The following is a 10,736-nucleotide window of genomic DNA, read 5'->3' on the forward strand; positions in this document are numbered from 1 at the left end:
AACATGATTGAGCACTTACTGAGACACAATTAGCTAAACAAATATACAATAAAGAAGCCTTTTTATACTCTGATTAATGATTGAATTGAATATTGAGGTAGGCATATATTATAAAACAAATATGATCTGTGGCTAGGTCTAGAACCAGTACGGATATTTATGTCTTCATGTATATCGGTGTGTGTGTGTGTGTCAGTGTAGCTTGATTAATTATGCTCCCAAATTGATGAAACTAATTTTTATACCCTTTCTAGTAGCTCTGCTGCAAATCGCGGACCACCATAAAAAAAAATCGACAAAAAAATACATTTAAAATATTAACTAATTTGTGTCCAAAATTGGCTGACAGAACAGCCGGACCGTATACCACTCTGTACCCCTAGTGTAAATTTATTCGATGCCGTACCGTGACGTACGCGTTAAGTCTCATTTTGTATGAGATTTTGAGTTTCCTAAACGTCCCGCTTTGGCGCGCTGTGTCTAAATCCCATACTAAATGAGACTTAACGCAAACGCGTACGTTACGTTTCGAAATCGAATAAATTTACACTAGGGGCTCTGGTACGGAGATGCTTCGCGCTAGGGGCGATTTTTAAATTTAGAGCACACGATTTCGTGAAGTACCCTTCAATACTATCTTCACTACTAAGCATTTAAATTCTACTGATAAAATTGAAAACGAGTGGTCGATACCACTAGATTCCCAATTTCTATCGCTCGTACGTATTTCAAAAGTTGCATTTCACCGTTTTCCACTGAGTGACGAAATCGAGCGATTGAAATTCAAAAATTTGTGCCTCTAGTTAGATTTAAAAAAAAAGATTATAAATATCATTCGAGTGTTAATTGTATGTATGTCTTTAATCTACTTTATTAACACGCCGAACTGGAGTGCAGCTTAAAAAACTCGACCAACTAGATATGAGATGTTATCAATTTCCTCTCGTATTGAAATATTGATAAAGGTTAAATTTAAGTAGGTAATCAAGCTGATTATTGTTAATTAGGTACTTTAATTTTAATCTTGGTTCACTTTTGTATTTTGAAAACTATAATTACTTACTTGGCTGGCGCGATGACCCAAAATGAGTCTTGGCCTGCAACACAACAGTCCGCCATTTCGCTCGATCCTGAGCGAATTCACGCCAGCTTTCACGGAGGTCTACCTCAACTCTATCCGCCCAACGATATTTAGGACGACCAACAGGACGACGGCATTTTAAAAACTAAGATAATACTATTTATTCAATAAAACTTATGCTAGTTTGATTTTTACGATAATAAGTATGCAATATAGTTATACTTAAGTACTAGGACATTCATCAATTCACTTTAACCCTTTGAACGCCAAGAACCCCTAAAGGCGTCGTTACTAGTTACTTGGCACTGTGCTGCGCTCTGCTGCGTTGTGCTGTGCTGTGTATATGTGTGTGTGTGTGTGTGTGTGTGTGTGTGTGTGTGTGTGTGTGTGTATGTGTGTGTGTGTGTGTGTGTGTGTGTGTGTGTGCTGTGTTGTTGCTGCCAAGGACAACTATAGGTGTCACTGTTATGACGTACGCTGTCAAAGTAACCTTCACACTTTGGAGTAAGGTTTATATTAGCTCACTTGCGCCCGGGACCTTGGCGATTGAGTAATGTTTGTGTTTATGACATAAATCGTACAAAAGGTCAAATTAAGTAAAGTTAAAGCTTAAATACCAAAATCATTTTATTTTCTGTTGTTAAATATAATTTCATAACCGATACCTAAACCATGTAAATATATTGTATCTTAGGTAATGCTATGTCAAAATCGCTTTATTTTCTATAAACTAAACATATTTTACACACGTTAACTATGTACAATTTTACTACCGCACGTAATTACGTAGTAACGTACATAGATGCATACAAAACCCATTGAATTTACATAGACTGCTCTATAATCTCCGATTACATAGTACGCTGTAATTAAATGTGTCAGACATCTCACTAACGTGTCGAATCAATCTGTATGCTTCGGATGTAGTAAATGAGTCTTTGTTTTAAGTATTCTTGGAATTGTGAATCACAAGTCTCAAGGTAACATTCCAATTAGAACAGCATTGCAGCGCGCCGTTACCCCAGACTAGATTACTGCCAGAAATGACATCATTAGTAAAACTGCCAATTCCGATAGATATCCAATAATAAGTTTTTGGAAAAAATTAATTTTTGATATGTACAAGCGTTTATCGCTGACTGTACTTTCCTTACCACAGGAGTATTATATGATCTGTGCCACAAGCAACTAATACTCATAGAGACCATTTTAAAACCATTTGTTTTCTGTCTTCTTTTTCTGTCATTCAGTTGGACCATTGTTGTCTGCCTTCTTCTGTCTGTAGATAAATAAATAAATAATTAAAAATGATAATAACAACATTAGGTTGCGTTGTTTCATCACATGTATGGCCACCTGCCGCCAGGGATGGAAAACCGGTATTTTTTGTATGGGAACGAAAACGGTATTTTTTCGTTCTTTGTTAATTACTTCATTTCTAATTAGGCAATCTAATAATACGAAGTCGTTATCTGAAAACACAACTGAGTCCTACATTTAGAGTATAAAATAAACCGAAATATATGGTTATTTCGATGTTTTTGCAAAAAACCGGCCTGCCGCATCCATCATCAGATCAGCTCGAAGGTACAATAATATTGCATTGTCACCCGACTTACACATAAATAAATAAATAAATATTATAGGACATTATTACACAAATTGACTAAGTCCCACAGTAAGCTCAATAAGGCTTGTGTTGAGGATACTTAGACAACGATATATATAATATATAAATATTTATAAATACTTAAATACATAGAAAACACCCATGACTCAGGAACAAATATCCATGCTCATCACACGAATAAATGCCCTTACCAGGATTTAAATCCGGGACCATCAGCTTCGTAGGCAGGGTCACTACCCACTAGGCCAAACCGGTCGTCAAATGTCGTATGTATGTATTTATATCAGGGATCGGAACCGGTTTTTTGGAAAAACTTTGAAATAAACATATATTTCGGTTTATTTTATACTCTAAATGTAGGACTCGGTTGTGTTTTTAGATAACGACTTCGTATTTATGAGATTGCCCAATTAGAAATGAAATAATTAACAAAGAACGAAAAAATACCGTTTTCGTTCCCATACAAAAAATACCGGTTTCCGATCCCTGATTTATATTATAACGAATGTGTCCCAAAGTCCGGGTTCCAATGTCCCGCACATTCAATAGCAGAACCGTTTATTGTGGAGAAGTAAAAGAAACGTTATGTATTGTCAGTCATAATGAACACCATTGCCAAAATAGTGCCAATGACCTTAAGAAGTATGGCGGCAAAAAAAGTCTATTGGTTTGCCCGTTATTTTCTCGCACGGAAACCAACCTGCTTTTGTTATGTTTGGATCAATATGCAGTGTAAGGTATGTCTACAATGGGTGAGAAAATAGTATTTTATAGCATCGTAATATAATAGAGAGCTTTTCAGTCCAGTACCGTGTTTAGGCAACGAAGCTTGTTGAGTTGCCTAAGTAAGGTACGAGATTAAAAAGCTTGATTATATTGCAAAACCATGTACAAACAGCACCACATTAGTAAAAAAACCTCGCCCACCGAGGATTCCGTACTTTTTAGTATTTGTTGTTATAGCAGTAACAGAAATACATCATCTGTGAAAATTTAAACTGCCTAGCTATCACGGTTCATCAGATACAGCCTGGTGACAGACGGACGGACATCAGAGTCTTAGTAATAGGGTCCCGTTTTACCCTTTGGGTACGGAACCCTAAAAAAGAGAAAGAAAGAAGATCTAATACACTAAACAATTATAACTACTTGTAATCTATACTAACATGCAATAGTTAGTGATGATGCAGCAATAGAGGCTACAAATGGACACCACTCAGCATATGCTCTAACATATACAGGATGATTCAGGAGACGTGAGCAGGATCAAGCCTGCATATTCGGTAAATTATCAGCAACTGTTTCGTACCAGTATTTGTGAGATTAACGTTAATTTAATTTTTACTGTTCAAAAAAAAGAGTTTTATTTTATTTACGATATTTATGGTCACCCTCTTTGTTTTATCATTAATAAGTGACAAATTGAATGTCATCGGAGTCTGGTTACTTTTATAAAATCGTATCTCACTCAAGTGTGACATTTTATTTTCTTCATAATCAAAGTGCTGTCATAACGGTAAAGAGGTTTTATCTTTGTTAATTAAGTGTTGTAGGGTGTCCATGATTGTAGATAATCAAATTTGTCCTTAAGAAAAAGTTAAATAACAGATAAAAAGCGTGATTGTTTTACTTAAATATGATGGTGAACGATTCATTAACATTTACTGATTGTGTAGGCTTAGTCCAGCCCACGTCTCATGAATCACCCTGTATATGCTACAGCGCTGCATGGTCTTCCGTGGAGCCCATTGTATCCAATACTTTTTCTACGAGTCATCTAAAATAATACTTTTTTTACTATAAAACCTAAATAATTAATGAAAATTGGGTACTTGACGCATGTTGAATATTATAACAAAATTTAGTTAAATGGATAGAAAATGAGCCATCCATTATAAAAAAAGTGGAATTAAAAAAATTATATTGAGATTATAAAAAAATACAAGTAACCTATCAAAAAAAATTTTTATTTGTCTTTCAAAAATAGAAAAGAAAATGGAATTCGATTGCTAACATTTTATTGAAAAATAAATTGTATGACAACTATACACGTAACGCAATATTTCAGGGTCAAAATGGCAATTTCCTTGATCTTCCATACATTTAGGGTTTAGGACAGACTTATATGATGTGACGTCACATCACCTAATCATTTTGTTAGAGGCGTTTCAATCGTCGAGTGCGAGCGTCAGACTTTAACTCTCATTTCTGACCTTTGTGTTGCTTAAATGCCATGAGTCCTATATAGAGATTTGATCCTCAGGAAAATCAAGGTCGTTTGACATTATTTACAAAAAACAGTCAAGTAGTCAATTGGTAAGTATCTCAGAAGATAAAATTGTAGACAAACGCGCGACCCTTTAGTTTAGTCTTTTCTATGGGAGCGGGGTGGCACGTGATTGGTCAATTTTTCTTTCAGTTGACTTGAGCTGGGAGCCTATACATGAAAAGTACGCAATTATAGTTTGGTATACGAAATTTTAATTTAATAATTACAGTCGACGATTAGAAAAAATCAATTAAAGTCGGACCAAGCCGCAGTTATGCAGAGTTCTGCACAAACTCAATAATTTGTGTATAGTATATACTTATTGGTATCGGCTTCCAAGTGTTAGTATTCCTCTCAACAGACTGGCAGACAATAAAATACGAGTAGATACTTGACTTATATTGACCGGGATAGATTCAGATTCAGATTTATTTATTACACAACATACGATTGCATTACAAATTACATTCATGTCAATATTCATGTCATATATAATATGATATGGACAGTGATTACTTTTGCATTGTCTTCAAGTTCCGCTATCTCCAGTTACCCGTGAACAAGATGCAGTTACATACGTCTAAATATCGGGAGCTCGAAAACAATACAAAACGTTATCACGGTCCATATCCCGGTCAATATAAGTCTAGTGAACTATTAACTCTTAACGATTAACTTTAAACTTGGTGTACAATAAAGAATATTATTATTATTAACTATTAAAATAGATACTTAATCTTTTCTCCTTCCAGTAGGTATCCAATGTACATAGTTAACGTGGATATGGTTAAGGAAATTTTAATCAGTTTAAATTGGGTTTTTCCTACACAAAAAAGGCCTTTGTCAATGTAATCCAATACTGCCGATTCTTTATCTGATCCACTCCGATACGGATGAATTGCTTGTCTATTCAAAAAACATTAAATTGAATGACACGTCTTTCAGGGGACAAATGGGGATGGGTGTTTCCAAGAAGACAAATGTAGATCGACTAACGCCAAACGAAAAAAACACATTTTGGGATGACAGATGCTGCACCGCGTATAAAGCCACGTGAATATTTTCATACATCCTCCAAATTCTGATAGGCATTTTCTATTAATCATTATCATTTTGACTAGACCCCCAGGCCAGCACTGATGGGCACAGAATAGAATATGGTAATAATACTTTCTCAGTCCATCTCACCAAAACATAGAGGAAAGTCCGCACATCGAGTCGAAAGCACAGTTAGCAGCAAAAAAGCTGGGCATCCTCAACAAGGTGAGGCAGTATTTTACACCTAGGCAGCTGCTCGACCTTTACCTAGAACAAGTGCGACCGTGTGTGGAATACTGTTCACATCTGTGGGATGGTTCAGCAAAATACCAGCTTGAGGCGCTCGAGTCAGTCGAGAGGAGAGCCAAGAGAATCATTAATGATGACGATCTAACGAATGCTCGACTCCAAAGTCTGGAGCATCGTCGCAAGGTTGCCAGCCTAACGATCTTTTACAGGATACATTTCGGAGAGTGTGCCGAGGAACTGCACAACCTTATTCCTCCGTCCCCATTTCACCATCGGACTACCAGACAATCGGCACTCCGGCATCGCTTCATGGTAGGTATTCCACAAATACGCACGAAGCGTTTTGCTTCAACATTCCTTATGCGAACTGCCAAGGAGTGGAATGCCCTGCCCGAGTCTGTGTTTCCGCATGAGTACAATCTAGGTCTCTTCAAGGCTAGGATAAATAGGTATCTCATAGGTAAGCGTGCTCCACCGTAGATCGCATCATCACTTACCATCAGGTGAGATCGTGGTCAAACGCCTGCCTATCTCATAAAAAAAAAGCGGCCAAGTGCGAGTCGGACTCGCGCATGAAGGGTTCCGTACCATTTAAGACGTATTAAAAAAAAATCTACTTGCTAGATCTTGTTCAACATTTTACCACTTTGGACACACATTTTACCACTTTGGAACTGTTTCTCGCGCAAACTATTCAGTTTAGAAAAAAATGATGTTAGGAACCTAAATATCATTTTTGAAGACCTATCCATAGATACCCCACACGTATGGGTTTGATGAAAAAAAAAATTTTTTAATTTATTGACGTATTAAAAAAAAACTATTCACTACATCTCGTTCAAACCAATTTTCGGTGGAAGTTTGCATGGTAATGTATATCATATATTTTTTTTAGATTTTTCATTCTGTTATTTTAGAAGTTACAGGGGGGGGGACACACATTTTTTCACTTTGGAAGTGTCTCTCGCGCAAACTATTCAGTTTAGAAAAAAATGATATTAGAAACCTAAATATCATTTTTGAAGACCTATCCATAGATACCCCACACGTATGGGTTTGATGAAAAAAAATTTTTTTTTAAATTTTTATGACGTATTAAAAAAAAACTACTTACTAGATCTCGTTCGAACCAATTTTCGGTGGAAGTTTGCATGGCAATGTATATCATATATTTTTTTTAGATTTTTCATTCTGTTATTTTAGAAGTTACAGGGGGGGGGGGACACATTTTTTTCACTTTGGAAGTGTCTCTCGCGCAAACTATTCAGTTTAGAAAAAAATGATAGTAGAAACCTAAATATCATTTTTGAAGACCTATCCATAGATACCCCACACGTATGGGTTTGATGAAAAAATTTTTTATTTTAAATTTTTATGACGTATTAAAAAAAAACTACTTACTAGATCTCGTTCGAACCAATTTTCGGTGGAAGTTTGCATGGCAATGTATATCATATATTTTTTTTAGATTTTTCATTCTGTTATTTTAGAAGTTACGGGGGGGGGGACACACTTTTTACCACTTTGGAAGTGTCTCTCGCGCAAACTTTTCAGTTTAGAAAAAAATGATATTAGAAACCTCAATATCATTTTTAAAGACCTATCCATAGATACCCCACACGTATGAGTTTGATGAAAAAAGATTTTTTGAGTTTCAGTTCTAAGTATGGGGAACCCCCAAAATTTATTGTTTTTTTTTTTTTTTTGTGAACATCATAATGCGGTTCATAGAATACATCTACTTACCAAGTTTGAACAGTATAGCTTTTATAGTTTCGGAAAAAAGTGGCTGTGACAGAATCGGACAGACAGACGGACATGACGAATCTATAAGGGTTCCGTTTTTTGCCATTTGGCTACGGAACCCTAAAAAGTGTCCGACGAATAGTGTGTTACATGGGTGGGCCTTATAATAATAAAGTGTAATTAGTACAGTGCCGAATTGAACTGGTTCAGATAAAGTGAAGTGATTGTTGAATAGCCGTGAACAATAGGTAGACTTTTATGAGCCGTCACGAGGTCTGACCTTAGTACTAACTGCATCATATAACTGACTACATTTAAAGCTTACCTCACTGCAATAAGGTCGTTAATTGGTCTAATTGAGTTCACAATGGTACCACAATAAAGTCAGACACGTAATGAGAATATGAGAATACATTCTTGGAGCGTGATCTCAGCCCGCAATGCTGCTGTCCAGAAAAATGGCCGTAAAGAATAATTGTAAGTCTGAAATTATCAGTAACGAGCCAGGGGCTTCTTAGATCGATTCTCACCGGGTTGCCTAATTTAAGACACTTGAACCCTTTTTGAGCGTGCGAGCGCGACACGCAAGCGATGCGTCGTTTCAGCTTAGCCAAAAATGATTTCGTATGTCCATCTGTTTTACTCTACAGGTCGCATTTTTCAAGTTATTCTAGTAAAATTTTGTGTGCAGGGTCGATAATTATATGGAATTTTTTGTCGTATCAGTATTTTTTTATTTTTCAAAATAGCAAAACGACCAGGTTTACAGCTCTCAGAGCCACTAGATCTATGTACATCTAAGTCTACTCATCAAATCTTGTCATCTTAGAAATTACTTTATTTTATTTAAACTCTATTTCACAAAATATATACAACAATGTACAAATGGCGGACTTAATGCCAAATGGCATTATCTACCAGTCAACCATAGGGCCAAACAGAGACACAATTGGTGCAGAGAGAGAGAAAAAAAGTCAATGAATTAAAAAGAAAAGCAAACTAATATACTTATAAACTACATAATATATCACATAAATACACACTATAAATATAAGACACACATACATACATACATATACATACACATACATACTATACATATAATATTGATGAATATTATTTTAAATTATGTTTGTTTATTGTTCCGTTATTGAAATAATAAATCCGCACACATCTAAAAAATACAAATATTTTTTCTGCAAATACTTAGGTCTTAAATCTCATTCCCTGGTGTAGCCGCCGTGCAGGTCAGGATCTCGACGACTTAAATAAAACTTCGATTTATAATGAGGCGAAGTATAATCTTTCAAAGGGTACTGGTTTACAAGGGTTCTTGTCAAAACGGTTCAATGTAGAAAGTAGGTGTTGATAGTATGGAGGATGATGAAAGAGTGATTTGCAATATATGATCAGTACAAAAAGGTAGTTTAAATTTAGATGCTTCTAATTGGCCGTGATACAGAATATGTGGAGCGCTCCTATTGGTGCTTTTAAAAAGCCTCCGAATACTAGCCGAGCCCGACGGCTGCGTTTAGCTACTGCATTGATTTTTATATAATAATAAGTTGCATTCGCAACACCTGGTCATACCTATTTGCAACTGCGAGCAAATTTGCTTGACGCTCACAGGCCAATTCGAACGTACACTGACGGCAGAATGATATTTGATGGATGTTATTTACTTATCGTGTGGCTCGCCTGCGCCAATACATGTACATGTGAAATTTGAATGACATCAGTTAGATGCCATTATAATATCAGTGTACATTTGAATTGGCCTGTGAGTCTTTCAGTATTGAGCCTGAAAACTTTCACTTCAAATTACAGCGCGCCTTTGTACCGAAAGTCATACATTTGTTTCTTACGCTCGACGCTCCAAGCGTCAGCTTCGTGTTTTCGCGGGATAGACATTTTACACATAGAACTTGAGCTTGACCCAAGAGACGTAACAAATGACGTAATGGGTGCCGCCATTCTTTGCGTTAGTACTCATTGATATATTGATATTCAAATGAATTATAAGTGTCGCTGACATCAGTCAGTTTTATGTCTATTTGATTACCCGCACCGCACACTATTAATATGTATGTTTATGTCTGGATCTGAATAGCATGATTAACATAATTACATATGACCTGTACCTTATTAACGTAATACTATAGAAATAGTATAAATATTTATGCATATATGCGTGTAATAAATTAGTGACAGTTAAGTTATATAATTAAAAAATAGGCTTCACAAAACGGTTTAAAATGTTATCAAATTTTGTTCTTCATCCATTAAGGACGAGTTACTATAAAAATCAGTCAAGTGCGAATTGAATTTGCGCCCCAAAGGTTCCTTAATCTAATCACACATTTTATTACAATTTTTTTTAATTCTTAAGATCGACCCACGATTAACGTTATCCGATAAACTGAGGGTAATTTTAGGGCCAGTTCATAAACAAGGTTTCCCCTGGGTCTAGTTCTGTTTTATAAGTTTTGGTTTAAAGAGCCTAAAAAAATAATTTGCCACAAATCTATGGTTTAACGGGAAAACCTACCTACTTATGCTAGCGCCATCTGCTACGCCACTTATTAATGATAAAACTTGGCTTGTTTGAAGAACTCCTCATTATGGGCGGATAAAACTACGAAATACCAAATTTTATCGATCTCACGAATAAAGGTGACAACAAAGACAGGTGGATACAACAAATTAATTAGAAAAAAAATCAA

This window comes from Cydia pomonella, chromosome 3 (assembly GCF_033807575.1).
Source record: "Cydia pomonella isolate Wapato2018A chromosome 3, ilCydPomo1, whole genome shotgun sequence".
In the NCBI taxonomy this organism is placed as follows: Eukaryota; Metazoa; Arthropoda; class Insecta; order Lepidoptera; family Tortricidae; genus Cydia; species Cydia pomonella.